The sequence below is a fragment of the Centruroides vittatus genome, unplaced genomic scaffold (assembly GCF_030686945.1).
Source record: "Centruroides vittatus isolate TY-2023 unplaced genomic scaffold, ASM3068694v2 contig_10, whole genome shotgun sequence".
In the NCBI taxonomy this organism is placed as follows: domain Eukaryota; kingdom Metazoa; phylum Arthropoda; class Arachnida; order Scorpiones; family Buthidae; genus Centruroides; species Centruroides vittatus.
In genome coordinates this window covers 1,281,468-1,297,739 of record NW_027120658.1, presented here as the reverse complement: position 1 = coordinate 1,297,739, position 16,272 = coordinate 1,281,468, and the positions used below count along the sequence as shown (strand labels likewise).

The 16,272-nt window shown below is 37.0% G+C and overlaps 4 non-coding genes across 4 annotated transcripts; 2 read left to right on the top strand and 2 right to left on the bottom strand.

Annotated features, from left to right (window-relative positions):
- Positions 1-429: 429 nt before the first annotated feature.
- On the bottom strand, positions 430-501 carry TRNAE-CUC (transfer RNA glutamic acid (anticodon CUC)). Its single transcript has one exon. It is a non-coding gene; the product is annotated as a tRNA-Glu (tRNA).
- A 436-nt stretch (positions 502-937) lies between these two features.
- On the top strand, positions 938-1,150 carry LOC136981927 (small nucleolar RNA U3). The gene has a single exon (XR_010881812.1). It is a non-coding gene; the product is annotated as a small nucleolar RNA U3 (small nucleolar RNA).
- A 12,390-nt stretch (positions 1,151-13,540) lies between these two features.
- On the bottom strand, positions 13,541-13,753 carry LOC136981877 (small nucleolar RNA U3). Its single transcript, XR_010881805.1, has one exon. It is a non-coding gene; the product is annotated as a small nucleolar RNA U3 (small nucleolar RNA).
- A 436-nt stretch (positions 13,754-14,189) lies between these two features.
- On the top strand, positions 14,190-14,261 carry TRNAE-CUC (transfer RNA glutamic acid (anticodon CUC)). The gene has a single exon. It is a non-coding gene; the product is annotated as a tRNA-Glu (tRNA).
- The last annotated feature ends 2,011 nt before the right edge of the window (positions 14,262-16,272 follow it).

Genomic DNA, 16,272 nt, shown 5'->3' with positions numbered 1-16,272 from the left:
CCGGTATGGCTTCCAATGACCAGTGGTGTGATGCGTCAGAACTATCGAATGGGAATCTAATAAACTTTAATCCGAAATATCGAAAAATTTTAACACGCTCGGACAACTCTAGTAATTTATTATTAAAACGGTCAACATTCTAAATATCGAAATATTTATTTTAATAGAAAGTCATTTGCGCTAATCGTATCAATTTTTATGAACGTACCAATTGTACCATAATGTCAAAACATCGCGTTTCTTAACAGACAATTCCGAAATTGAATAACGCCTTTCCACAAGTCGGAGGAAAGGAAAACTCAAGCGCTGCCGATATTTGCATGACGCACGTTTGTGAGAGACACACGGACTTTCGTAATAAGTAGCGCAAACGGAAAATATGGCAGATTTCACCCATCAACAAATAACTATACAAACCGGAAAAATTACTTCCCGTACCGGGAATCGAACCCGGGCCTCCTGGGTGAGAGCCAGGTATCCTCACCACTAGACCACACGGGAACTGCATTACGCATCTCACTTAAACGTTTATGTAGTCGATATTAAGCTCCCTTTTATGAATACAGGTACTGTTTATAACAACGTTATTGCACCTTTTCTTCTAGGTCTTTACAAATAACCAAAACGACATTCGTAAATAATCATAAATCGTAATCGATAATCGTAGCCGTAAACACTATAAACGCTAACTCTCCCGATTCTCTGCTCTACCTTAAAAACGCCGAAAATTGCATTATTGGTTAATTACGGAAAAACCGAAAATTATACCAAAACATATTTTATAAAAGTCGTAGGCGTGAAAGTGTTCGGACTCGATTTTCTTCCGTATTTTCTAATAAATTTCTGGGCTAGGGAGAATTAGAGCCCGAAAGGCAGCGACACCGGAGGTAGAAGAATCGGTGGTAGAACGAGGAGAAGGTCGCGAGAGATTTTAGTCAAGATCATACTTCAAGGGATCATTTCTGAAGTAGACTTGACGGATTCGCGACCGAATCTGTAAGCAACACCGACCACGATGACGAGGTGTGGAGTTTCCTTCTGAGCGCGAAGCGGGTCGGCTGACTGCCTGTTGTGGCAGATGGCCGGCCATTGATGACCGTTCCCGCTTTCTTTTAGGAAGTCGGGAGGGAGGAAACTCGTTCTGAGTGGTTCCCTTTTTTGACCAATAAAAATTAATTTAATGGTTTTAGGTTTGCTTGTATGTGAGTCAGCTTATAGCGAATAAGATTGGATGACGTGTAAATAATGCTACCCGGAAGGTAAGAATGGTGATGTGATTTCTAATGTTTTTTAAATGTGATCTATTCTACTTAATTAAATACGTCAGTTATTACCGATGTCGTACGGGTGTGTGTAGGTCTCTAACCGTTAACGTAACGAACATTTTTCAGTTTTTTCTGGTCATTGGGGACTATTTATAAAGTTCTCAAATGGCGTTTTGGACAGACGATGTCTATCTCAGAATTTCAAAACACTGATGGCTGAATGCTTTGGAGATGAAACTTTACAAGACGAACCTGAAAAAGAGGTATCCGGTGAACAGACTAATGAAAAACTGTGGAAGAAGATACAGGAAGAAGTGAATTTAACAGTGTAAAGTCTGCCGAATGTGTGCGATTGTTGGGACGGTTGAGAAGTCCTGACGATCGTGCGTGGGCATAAAATAAACGCTGAGACGGGCTTACCGTTCACTTTTTCCCATTTAATGAAATATTGAAAGTTTTCTTACAAAAGTTTTTATGTCCTTGTCGTTACAATTCTTGAAAAGAGAGTCCGGTAAAGTCGGAAAGCCACGTTAAATGTCTTCGCTCGGTCTCTCGTTGACGGTCTGCGAGATCGACGGCCCCGGAGCTCGCTAATACTAGCGTTCCGTACATCGTTCCCACTCCTCACTATTTTGCCGATAAAATAAGTTTGGAACTCAAAGACATTTCTTTCGAACCATTCAGACCAATTCAGACTAAAATCAGACCATTCGGCATCGCTCAGGTGGTGCAATAATCTCATCTAAATGAAGATTCACAAAAGAACGTCAATCGAACTGTCTTGCAGAATTTATTAACGGAACAGAAGAATTGCAAGCATAATTTATGTAACTAGTTAAGTAACGCTGTATCAGTGTGTAGTCGGAACGAAGCTGCTCGCACCTTTATTTTCTAGATCCATGGTTCCCGATTAGTGGTATGCGTACCCTTCGGGGTACGCGAAATTGCATGAAGGGGTAAGCGCGGCAATCTAAAATCGGTCGATTTAAAATTTAAATGCATGAGATGAAGCAATCAAAAAAATAATGGGTGGCCCCTCAAAAATTCAGCAATTTACAACATGATGTCGAATGCACAAATTCGTTTATTTATAACTAAAAATATTCTCGAAATTTCATCAAAAAAATGCATTTGTGACAATACCTAAATGAAATTTTTACGCAAGAAACAAAAATTGTACAATTAACACAATTTGTGTTCGCGAAATTAATTTTGAAAATTTTTGTCGTTGTGATTTCTCGCGCGCGACAACGCGACTTCTCGCAGAGTATAATGAGACTTCACTGAGTTTAATAATCGCTTTTGCGACATCTCGCTTTTAAATCGGGCTAGAATCGATCTTTTTCTTGAAATAATAAAAAAAAAAAAAAATATTGGAGAGAAGAATTGATTCTCGTGGAAGTAAGATATTTTCTCGCAGTAAAATGTAGCCTATGTCCATCTCCAACATGTAAGCTATCTCAGTGCCAAATTTTATTAAAACCTGTTCAGCGATTTAGACGTGAAAAGGTAACAGACAGGCGGAATTACCTTCGAATTTATAATATTTGTGAGGACCCAAACGAGGTCCGAAATCGCAAAAATGCAGAATTTTGTGAAAAAAATAACGATAAATTATATGAGAGAGAGAGAAAAAAAACTCGTGATCAAAACAAAAAATGTAAACAACGAGTCTCGGGACGACGCCAACGCGTGTTAAACGACCTGTTAATGTTCAACCCAAAGGTAGAACTCCGACACACGCGCTCACAAATAGGTATAAGTTTAACACAAGTACTCAAAGAAAAAATTCAACTTAGGAAAACAATTTCAGAAAAAGGGAAAAATTGGAGGGATAGAAAGATATCGCGTGATCGTTAGAATTCCAAAATGACATCAATTATAAACAACGGATCAAATTATGAGAGCAGGTGTTGTGGTTCTATCAACAATCTCCGAGCATAGTCGACAAAGGGTGTCAAATAGACACCTCGAATCGGACCTCTCCCGCGACCCGACATGGTCTCGTTTTGCGCTTGGAAATAAAGGGGAGACCAATCGGAAAGCGAGGGAAGAGACGAGGGACCAATCTGAAAGGTGGATAGTACACGAGAAAAACATATAAAAACTGGAACTTCAAGGTCGAAGGGGAGTCTCTTCCGAATTAAGAACTGTCTCCTATGGATTAAGCCGACGGTGTGTATAGTGCCATCGCCCAGAACATCTGTGTACCTCCGCTCGACCCCATCACTCGAGACATCTCTGGGTATCTCCGATCGCCCCCATCGCCCAACGGCCCTTCTCGTCCGCCTGGGACTGGATTACGATTAACCAACCGAACTCTCACGTTTCGGAAGATCGCCGAGGTTTGGTATAGTCTACTCGATGAATTCGTTCAAATAAACGGTTTTTCGCATGTAAACACCTGTTTTCATTTGCCTCCTTCGCAACCGCCCACATACGCGGGTTCCCTTGGGCTCATTCTGACGCGGGATTAATTGTAACCCCCTTGAAAGTCGGCAAATCCTACACTGGTGTCAGTGAAGTGGGATATTTAAGCCCAGTCTACACCAGTCCAAATCTTACATATTAGTATGGATTAATATGAATTTCTGCTATAAGGAGTACGCGAGTTTGAGCTCTTTCTTGAAGTGGTACGCAGGAAAAATTAATTGGGAACCACTGTTCTAGATTATGAGGGAAAAAAGAAACAAAGAATCATTCGTTCTCAACAATATATTTGATTTCTATTGGACCATTTAAAGGTACAAATATAAGATCAGAATAAGCCATTAATTAATTGCTATGCCAACGTCTCACGAAATTCTGTCATATCACTTTGGGCCTTGGACTTACAGATTGACTCGTAGCGATCTTTATTGTAACTCTTTAAAAATACTATGCCAGTTATTTTTTCACTGTACTCGATGTAACATAGATAAGACCGATAGCTGTTTCTTTTTTCCCTATATTTATTTTTATTTTTGGAAGAGTTAATCCCTGTGATTTATGTATAGTCATCGAGTACGCTAAGGTAAGGGGAAACTGTCTACGAGATGGCAATATACTGCCATCGTTCGAAGTGCGTGTTATGGGGATTATTGGAAACAGATTATCATACATGAAAGGTCCCTGATAGCTATCGAATTCCACTAAAATAAACAGAGGAAGAGCTGGAGGGCGAACATTAGGAACATATATAATGTAGCGTATAGTTCCTAGTGAACCATTGACGAGACCTCCTTACACCCATAAGTTGACTTTTTTTTTTACATTCTTTATTTAGGTACAAAAGTACATTTCTCGGCCCCGCGTATGCATTACCGAGAAAGATAAGTTGACTCTCAGAATGATTCTGGCATTAACTGAGAGATTCAAAAACTTGGAGGGACCGAGAGACCAAGAGCTTGAGTCATCTTTGGACGAAGGCAGGGCAATATCTGGAGTGTTTTCAGATGATATATAACAGGCATGGGCAAGTGCGGCTGTTTTTGAGTTACATGCGGCTCTTGCTGAAAGTGCTATCCTTTCCGGCCTTACCATACTATCCACCACGATAGTACAGAACTGCGGCTCCCATGCATTTTGCAAAACCTACATTTCGGCTCCCACTGAACTCTTGCTTGCCCACCCCTGCTATATAAGCAAAAGAGCATCCAGTTGACTGCAAGTAGTCTTCATTGCTTTGTTTAACTTGCTCGTTTGTTGGCTATAGCTCTACTGCCGTTTGGAACTGATCAAGTTCATCTCTGGATTAATAGGCTCGATTTCTTGTCGTCAGAATGTTCAGATCTGTATCAGAGAAATCACCCGAAGCTAGATGTTGTAAGACATCCGTGAAGGAACTATCTGCGCTATTTTGTCTATGAGAATTACTAAGTTCAATGAACTTCTCAAAAGAATCAAATGCGAATCTACCTTGTTGGGACATTACATCGTAAAAAAACTCGAGTAGAGAGGAGTGTCTTTAACAGGAGGAAGCTGACGAAAATCACCAAACAAATAGATAAAGAATCCACTAAAAGGCTTATCTTTCTCGGGGTTTATCTCTCTCAATCTTCTCTCGATCATGTAAAGCATTCTTGCACCAATCATTGACATTTTATGATGATGAATTTGAGCGACTTCATCTCAATTTGGAATCTCTGCGCAGCTTCTCCATTTAGAGATCGAAATTTCGTACTAACGATAGGAAGACGAAGGAGAGAATGGATTGTAAAGCCATCAATATTGATCGCTACTGCTCCACGTTTTAAAAAGAAGACTTGTTTAAACTTATTATTCTATAAAGATTCTTTATATTTGTTGTGTGTCCAGTTAGCGACAACATTTACCTTTCAAAATTACCGTTTTAATGCTTGTCATATTTTCCAACCACCAGATGGCGCTTCTACACATGCGTGCAGAAGCGACTTGACTTCATGCATTCCTTGTCAACAAAATAACTCTAGAATGAGTTGTCCGATCTTGATGAAATTTTCTAGGACGACTCATCATCACTCGAAGATGAACTGATTAAAATTTCAACTCTCAAAAATGATCCATACTGAAGAAAAACACCTATATCCAGTTCTACAAAAATGGATCATTTTTGAAAGTTGAAATTTTAATCAGTTCATCCTTGAGTGATGATGAGTCGTCCTAGAAAATTTCATCAAGATCGGACAACTCATTCCAGAGTTATTCTGCGGACAAGGAATGCACGAAGTCAAGTATTAGTCGTCACTACGTTCCGACAATTAAAGTATTGCAAAAGAAATTAACGAAATTAATAATTAAAAATAACAAAAACAACAGATATGGGCTGAAATCGATGCAATACAGAGAGAGATAGCTTCATTATTAGAAGATAAAAGAGGACAGTTTTTAACAAATCCATTTTGTAATTAAAATAAAACTGGTAGAGAACGTGTGAAAATTCTATTCCCTAAACATAGACAAAAAGAAAGGAAGTAAAAGGAAATAAAAAAAGGAGATCGGGTCGTAAGTTGTGATGAAATTTATAAAGTTTCTAATAGGGTTTCTCATTTCCCGGTCTTTTGCTTGACCCGGGATTCCGGGAAAAAACTGAACTGTTTCCCGGAATATAATTAATTATTTTTAATATATATAATTATATCATTCGATTTCAAGCTATTTTTCATTTTTAAAAAGTAATTTAATATGTTCTGCAACCTCCAAAATCATATTAACAATGCTGTGTAAGATACATTAAAAATTACCTTTGAATTACGTATAAATTTTCACAAATAGAAAAAAATTTATTAAAGTTTGCTGGAAACTGCATACAACGACGACGACAACAACAACAAAAAATGCTTAGATTGAGTTGAAAGTTTTAAAAAAATGAACTTAAATCAAACTTCTATCTTAAAAAATAATTTTCGTTTTTTAAATAAAACATATTATTAGAAAAATTTACAATAATATATTGTAAGATTTTAAAAAGCAAAGATGGCCAATACTTCCATCACTCAATCTGATTCTTATTTTAGTAATGAGAATCCTGCTAACGAGAATGCCCTTGCCGATTCAATTGATGTGAGTGGAATCGTCTTTAATGCATTTAAAAGAAGACAGATGTTATGTGTTTTTTCACCTGTAGTCTGGAAGATTTCTAATTCGTTTTCGAGATTGTAGTACTTCTTTTGCGCTCTAATATTCTTGATTTGTCAGCCTCGGCTGCTTTAATAGCAGCATCGAGCTTATAGCCGGATAATTCGGCAATTCGTTTGGCTTTAATAATCAGGTTTATGAAGAAAAACGTTATACTTGCAGACTTCGTACTCGTTTGTATCCTTGCCCAATTTGCACAACCTGGCATAATGCAGTTATTGAAGCTACTGGCATAGTTAAAACTAAGACGGCATTGGCGCAATTATTCCATATATTACAGGTTTAGACAAGTAAAGAATTTTCGGGAGTCCTGTCACAAATACATATTGATTATTGACAATCTATGAAATGACATAACGAGCAAAAATTTTAAAAACGAATAAGCGGGCTTAAAATTAATAAATACAGATGTATTCTGACAGTTTATGAGTTAATTGTACTTTCTATTTGCAAAAATTTCCTCAACCTTAACAAAAAAGTAAGAAAAAAGTGAACTTTTAAGAAATTTGCGGGATTTCCCGGGTTATAAAAACAGCTGGGATCCCGGGATCCCGTTTGAGAAACCCTAGTTTTTAATATGTTCTGAATTTTTTAAATTTAGAAAAGGGGATGATTTTAAATGGGAATATATTTTAGTTTTTGGGGATTTCGATGTTTCGGATCAAATTGATCATAATATTTTAGGAGGTTAGGGATGCTATTAAGGAGCTACGGGTCGGAACAGCGCCAGGACTGGATAATATATCAAGTAATTTAATATTAATATTTTATTTTAGTAGTTTTTAGCTTCTATTTGAAGCGATTGTATAATTTTAATGTTTTAGTAATGATTTTAATAAGGGGAATATTGTTTTTATTGAGAAAAAGTTAGTGAAGTTTTGACTGTACGTGACTCTTAAACACTCTTAAACAGCCGACTATAAGATTTACGCTATTATTATGACAAAACGTATTCTCAAACAGTTGGGAAATAAGATTAGTCCGCTACAAAGTGCTGGGGTGCCTGGACATGGTATTTAGCTAAACCTGTTAACAATTAAATTAACACATGAAATTTACAAGTATAGATCTGGTCCACTCACCTTGGTTTCTTTGGATGTCGAGAAAGCTTTCGACACTGTAAATCGGGATATATTATTTAAAATACTTTTTGGAGTTGTAATAATTGGGATGTAGAAAGGGTAAGCCTGATATATTATCAGACCCGCTCTAATTTCGTAATTAAATAATAAAGAATTTTGTACCCTTACCTGTGAGATCGGTGTTAGACAGGGATGTCCACTGTTCATGGTTCTGTTTCTCGGTATATTTCAACATAAGGCTCACTTTGGTTGATCATGAAGGTTTCATTACTCCTGTAAATATACCGGGGATGAGTTATCCTTTGAAGTACAGCTGTCACGCTGACGACGTAACGATGTTTGTGGTGAATAAACCTTCGTTTCATGAAATTTTTTATTGGCTAGATATTTTTTTGTTATACATCGGGGACGAAATTAAATTGGAAAAAAATCAAAATATTGTAATATCGTCTGGGAACTAATAGACGATAACAGCGTTGAAAAAGCTTTCACATTAGAAATCCTTGGCGTCTTCTTCCGTAGAGACAGACACATATTAAATATTGCTAAAATGAAGAATAAATTGCAAGATGCATAGGACAGATGTGGCCAAAGATGGTTATATATGCCAGAGGGGGGTTGGTAGCGCTAAAATTTTTGTTCCCAGAATAATTTATTTAAATTTTCAATATACAAAATATAAGGATGAACAAAAACAGTTGGAAACAATTATTTTTAATTTTATATAGAAAGGTGATTTGAAATAATGACTAGTTTTCGTAATACCACGATTTATGTAAACGGGGGGTGGGCTGTGTGGAATGTAATAGCTTTTGCCCACTCTCTTTAGTGTTCTTTGTTAGTTAATACTTTAAGAACCAACCAGCACCCACTGCCGTATATATTGCATTATATACTTCAGGGGTGGCCAACAAGTCGATCGCGCTCGACCGGTCGATCGCCAAGCCAATTTTGGTCGATCGCTAGCGATGTCTTGTCTTGACTTAATGTATTATATTTGTAACCGAACGCAACTGTATGCATGCAGTTATGACTCGACTCATAAGCAGTGAGTGCACTTCGTACTGAAACAGTGTATAAACATAGTATGTATTTCACACTTCCCCCTCCCCACTTAGACTATGCCTATGACAACAAGTCGATCGCGACACATTTTTACGATAAAAAGTAGATCTTATGTGCACAAAAGTTGGCCACCCCTGATATACTTGGCCCCATCTGCAATGATGTCACAGGTAGGACGTCGATGTTCCCGTTTATTGTTAATAACAAAAAATATAAACAATGGAGAACTCAAATAAGAATAATTACTAGTGGATTGTGGTCCCCTGAAATCGGGAAAAATATATTATAGCAATGCATTGGCCTAATATTTCATACACAGATTATTTCCGATGGTATGAAAAAAAATTTGCCTTATTGGAAAAAGAATATGGACATATGCTGCAGACTGGTTGAGGAAGATGTCTTGGCATGTAGTAACGAATGCTGTAATTACAAAAAAATTTTTAGCTACTTATAGGATACGTAAAGATGACAAATGTTCTCGTTGTTCCACATTTCATGTTTTTATAAATATTCACTTGCCACCTCCGTATGGGGTTGGTTAGCTGAATTATGGACAATAAGGGTCGATTTACACACAACAGTGACGTGCCGGCACAGTGCAGTAAGCATCGATAAATATCACACAAAACCAATCAGAGTTTCGTATACGACACTTGTATGATTGGCAGAATACAGATCACGTGTAGTAGATGAAACTCTGATTGGCTATGTGTGATATTTATCGATGTTTATGCACCAAACGGTCACTGTGCCGGCACGTCACTGTTGTGTGTAAATCGACCTTAAAGGTTACATGGGAAAATGTACAACGTCAAATTAATTATAAAATTAGGGGTAGGAAAGATTGCGTGTTAAACTGGCTGATCGCTCTTGCTAAGCGAGGTATTTAGAAAACTAGATGAGTAGATTTTTATAAGCAGAAAGATTGAATACAGTATTAGTGATAACTTTCTACTACTTCCTCGTTTATTTTAGCTAACTCTTGATATGACTGAAACAAAAAGGAAACGTTTTATGAAGGAATATTTGGGAGTGCTGCAATGGTGTTTATAGAATTTTGTGAATGTAATAGATGCCATTCAACGTTTTTAAGCTTATACCGACCTTCTTTTTAGCATATTGGATTTTGAGCTTTTTTTTATTATTTATTTTAGTCGTTTTTTAGACATTGGAAATATGTTTGCGGCATTCGCTTTGTAAATAACTGCTGTAAATAACTTACAAGATTAAATTACAATGATTGTAACTTTATATTGTATTAATGTAAGATGGAAAATTATCAATATGGATTTTTGTGATTTATTTATGGTATCTGACGTATTATGAATAAAATATTGTCGGTGTTTCGTTGCTAAGCAGTTTGTACACGATTTTGTATGAAATGATATTATGTACTTTTTAGAGAAATAATAAACTTTTTGCAGACAAACGTAACAGATTCGATCACGAATCTGCAAGGAACACCGACCACGATGACGAAGTGTGGGATTTCCTTCTGAGCGCCATTGTTGACTATTCCCGTTTTCTTGTAGGGAGGAACTCGTTCTGAGCGGTTGCCCTCCTTTTTCTGACCAATAAAACTTAGTTTCTTTAACGACCATCGACATTTGCTGTAATAGCAGACTTATTGTACACGGGATAAGAATTATCGCTTGATTAGAAAATCATCATTTTTTCATTCGTATTATACGTGGAATGCATTTCGGACTCATATCATCCCTCTTCAGTTGTTATACAGTTGTTACGTATTAAACTGCACAAAACAAAAATACAATAAATTCCTGATTTTAACAACAAAATTATTACAATATAAACAATAAGATAAACTTGCATTTGGTGTACAAACTAAATTATTAAATACACATTTGGCTTTCAAATCTTCGAATACATTATGAAAATCAACAAGACATACCATAAGCACACATTTAAAGTATAAATAAAACACAAGACGAGGAACTTTTACCTCACTTTTACAGGGTATTTAAACATTATTATAGGTTTCCCTGCTGGCTAAAAGTTGATGCCAAGCGGGATGTATTGCATACCATGGTTATTATTAATTTTTACTTCCGAATTTAATTTTCTTATTTCAAAATGTTCAAGAATTTTCCTTTTAAAAATAATTAAAAAGGAGTCTAATGCTTTTAATGTATTTTTTGGGCAAATGTTTACTTAGGTAGCCCTATGGCGACACTTCCGTCGCATTCATAAACATGACGACCGGCGCAGTTACTAATTACACTAGCTTTTAAAGAAAAAATCTTTCACTCACCGTTGACATATTTCTAATTCCTTTTCTCCAATTTCTTCGGTAAAGAACATTGTTCGGATGAATCTTTCGTAACTGCATCCTTTTCCATCGTAGAAACTTTTTCCGTATTCCTAACACACACGTCTACGTTCTTCCTCTTACGATTTTCGGATTTCTTGGTAATTACTTTCGGGTCTGAAGGTACAATTTCTGGCTATTTCAGTACTAAAACACGTCCAGCTCCTGGATAAACCTTACGTGTATGCTGAACAAACAGGCCGAAACGTTCTCCCGACTTTCTCCTTTTGCTCACGCAGTGCCGTAACTAGGCAGGGGCAATAGGTTCACCCGCACAGGACCCATTTAGAAGGGGGACCCAAAATGCATGTATTTGTTTTATTATTTTCCCAAACCTAATTAATTAAGGGGCCTAAATGCAAATTCTTGCACAGGACACAGGAATGGCTAGTTATGGCATCACGGTTATGTGCTCACGACAGTCTCGTCGATTTCGAGAGATCTTTCCAGATTCACCAATTTTCATTCCGGTCAAATTAGACGAGGAAACCATTATAATGTATCGTATGAAATTCTAAATACAGTAGAGCGTCGATAAGTGGAACCAATTGGGGACTGGGGTCCTTCCACTTAGTGATTTGTTCCAATTTCCGACTTTGTACGAAAAAATACATTAACCTGTCCGATGTTCAAATTTTTCTCCGTTGCGTATCGCTTCCTGTTGAATTTTTCTCCGTTGCGTGTCGCTTCGTGTTGAATTTTCGTCGATTTTAAGCCTAACGAAAATTTTTATAATAATAATCGAGGCTATCGTATCGTTAAAAATTATTTCTTTATTTTGTACAAACAAAATAAATATATTGAAGAATATAAAAAACATGAAAATTATACTTTAGAAGTAAATCTAGTATCAAAAACGTTCGATTCAGCACGACACAGTCCGACTGAAAATCGTTCCACTTTCCGGCCACTCCACTTACCGACGTTCCACTTATCGACGCTCTACTGTAATGAAAAAAAATCCCTCGAAGTACACTTTTACCAAGAAAACTGTCGATCTTTTTCTAACCCCATTCCAGCATCAAAAGAAATAATATCAAATATAAACTTGGAAAAAATATACTCACAAAACAAAATACAACTGTTCGAAACACAATAATTAAATTACTCTTATCAAAATTATAAAATGGTACGGCCTTAATCTAGAAACCGCATGACTTAACAATTCTTGTATGAAATTCTACATTAACTATTTAACTATCAAAACTCTCACCATCTCACTCAACTCCGAGAGTGCCACCATAGGAACTATTTAAGTAAACATCTACATTTTTTTGAATTTCACAACCTTGGCTATTACAGTGGCGGGCTACTGCCGACGTATAATTATTATTATTATTGCTGCGATATGCTCTTTAAACATTATTTTTAATTTTCTGTTTCCTTATATATATATATTATTTTTTTACAACCGCATTCAAATTTATAAACAATATTTTTTGTATCTCAAATGTTTTGTTCTATTTTTTGTTCACTGTGGTTTATGTGTTTTAATATTATTTATTTGTTCGAGTGTTCGGGTTTCTACGATATTTAAAAATTGCGGATAGAATATACAGTATTACCAAAACGGCACTTGTAGATAATAACAATCATAGTCAAACACTTCGAGGTCATCAAATGATCCCTTCTATCGATATATCCGCCAGATGGCCGAGCGGGCGAGGCCTCAGCCCACTGCCGGAGGGTCGAAAAATACCCGGAATTTTTCGGAGAACGGTCCGTCCCGACCACCCCATAGTGAGCTCGTCTGCCAAGAATTTCTGAAAAGACCCTTCTAAGAATCACGGGACAGAAAAATGAAAAAAACCAAAAGTGCCGAAAAGTACATTTTTTTCAAGTAAGTTGTACCGTACGCAAACGTTTGTTTTTGAAAGTAAAGACGTTTCCCTTACTCTTTCATGGGAAGCAAGACGAAAAAGTCTTTTATCCGGCACTGGTAAAATAATTACAGTATTTCAAAATTGCGTAAAAACGAAAAATGTTCGTTACGACAACGAGTAGACGTACACACATCGGTAATAATGACGTATTTAATTAAGTAGAATAGATCACATTTAAAAAACATTAGAAATCACATCACCATTCTTACCTTCCGGGTAGCATTATTTACACGTCATCCAATCTTATTCGCTATAAGCTGACTCACATACAAGCAAACCTAAAACCATTAAATTAATTTTTATTGGTCAAAAAAGGGAACCACTCAGAACGAGTTTCCTCCCTCCCGACTTCCTAAAAGAAAGCGGGAACGGTCATCAATGGCCGGCCATCTGCCACAACAGGCAGTCAGCCGACCCGCTTCGCGCTCAGAAGGAAACTCCACACCTCGTCATCGTGGTCGGTGTTGCTTACAGATTCGGTCGCGAATCCGTCAAGTCTACTTCAGAAATGATCCCTTGAAGTATGATCTTGACTAAAATCTCTCGCGACCTTCTCCTCGTTCTACCACCGACTCTTCTACCTCCGGTGTCGCTGCCTTTCGGGCTCTAATTCTCCCTAGCCCAGAAATTTATTAGAAAATACGGAAGAAAATCGAGTCCGAACACTTTCACGCCTACGACTTTTATAAAATATGTTTTGGTATAATTTTCGGTTTTTCCGTAATTAACCAATAATGCAATTTTCGGCGTTTTTAAGGTAGAGCAGAGAATCGGGAGAGTTAGCGTTTATAGTGTTTACGGCTACGATTATCGATTACGATTTATGATTATTTACGAATGTCGTTTTGGTTATTTGTAAAGACCTAGAAGAAAAGGTGCAATAACGTTGTTATAAACAGTACCTGTATTCATAAAAGGGAGCTTAATATCGACTACATAAACGTTTAAGTGAGATGCGTAATGCAGTTCCCGTGTGGTCTAGTGGTTAGGATACCTGGCTCTCACCCAGGAGGCCCGGGTTCGATTCCCGGCACGGGAAGTAATTTTTTCGGTTTGTATGGTTATTTTTCTCGGTCACACGATATGAAATCCGTTCGTGCGCCGTGTGCTTTTTATGGCATTCGTCCACAGAATATATTTGAACCGAAAGATGAAAAAAAGCGCTCCGAGACGGACAATTTTGCCATAAATTATTTTTGCTTCTTTGTGTTGTTTCTTCGTTTACTCCTATTACGAAAAGTCGTAATAGGCAAATATAGCAAAGTCTAAATGTCACTTGAATTCTCCTCCTCTCCTAGTTAGAAAGTTCTCCACTTACGAATTGTCTATTGCGAAATCGTTTTATTTATTTGTTAAAGATTTTAATTAAGTCGAAAACTTGGTGTGAGTATTACTCAAAAGTTTAAAATTAACAATAGGAAATAAATTTTATAGTTATAAAGAAAACGTGTTTTAAATATATATATATATATTTCACGAACACGATACACTACACGTAATCCAAATAAAACGCGAAGAGTAGAACTATATAGTATGCTTACTTTGTATGTAAATTAACATCTTTAGTTTTATTTGTTAAAGAAAGAAGACTGGTGAAAAATTGTGCTGCCTATAGAAATAGCGTGATTTATCAAAAACCAACTTTTAACGTAAATTACTGACTTTAATTTTTAAACAAAATGTATCTCTTGATACGCGTTACCCGGCTTTTGCTAGGCCCACAATTAAAGTTCTAATCTGCTAATTGGAAACTTTATATAAACGTTTAAGTGCAAACAATTCGAATAGTTCAGAGATCGCAAGTAACTCTGTGTTGAAACAATGCCGAAGAACTTCAGGAATTTTTCGTGGGCGTTCTGTCCCGGAAATGTCCTGCCCCGTCTACTACCCTCCCGCTGTCCCTATTCTTGACCTGGTCGAACCACAACGGGGAATACCATTATTCTTTCGGTCGATCGTGTTATATCATAAATTGTAAGCTAGTCAATTCATCTTAAATTGACTTGTTTAGAAACATTCACAAACAAATTTTATGAAAATTAGCAAATAGTCATATTTTTCTTTTTTCCTGTGAATGTTTATCTGCCTTCTATAAATCCCACCACATTAATATGGAAGAAAAAATGTCAGGCAAATCCGAGATCCGTTAAAAGAATGCATTACTCATATTGAACTCTACTGAAAAGTACAAGAAAGAATAGAGTAAAATTGGGGAAAGTTACACCCGGCATCGTATTGATAAAAGCTGCAAATGTTGCTGATGACGACAAGGTCCACCAGTGATCAAGCGGTTCCGTTCCCCGAACACTACGATCCTCAAAATTTTATGGGATCAAAGATCCCGCTAAACACCATCTTCAGAGCCTTTACCTATCTCCCGTCGCAATGACGAAGAATAAGAAACCGGGATGATGCTCGCAGTTTCAAAAATAAGCCATAAAAGCTGCCAGCAAATGCTCCAGCTAAGGCTCGACCCATGCCAAACTGCCCGCAAAAGCGCCAACTGGGCTAGGGTCCCTAGCCCTAACACTACTAATTCGGTCGTGGGCTCGCACCTGGCCAAGACGGGCTGGCCACGTGGAGTTTTCCGGGTTTTCTACACGTCTCTAAAGCCCAACAGGCGCCAATTTCCCTTAAAAGACCTCCCGGAAGACATTTCCCCGGCTCTAGGCGAGTAATTTCGTATGGTCAACCAAAAAGCTTCGGCTGGCTCTTACGGAGGTTAAGCGACTAGGCGATAACCTCCATATTAACCCCAATACAAGAGACGATGACAAAATCTGCTATACAGGAAGAAATTATACATATTTAATAAAGCCGAAGATATCAATAAAACTTCCTGAATTAGTTCTACTAATTTTTATTACGCGCTCAGTAAAGATACTAAAAATATTTTACGACGTAATCAGCCTGAAAAACCAAACATTTAATGGAATATTATATTTTTCTGATATCTTATTTTTAACTTTATTATTATTATTTTTTAAATAGCTATCATTCCGCCATCTTTTACATACGTATTAGACGGAGGAATAAATATAATTTCCGAC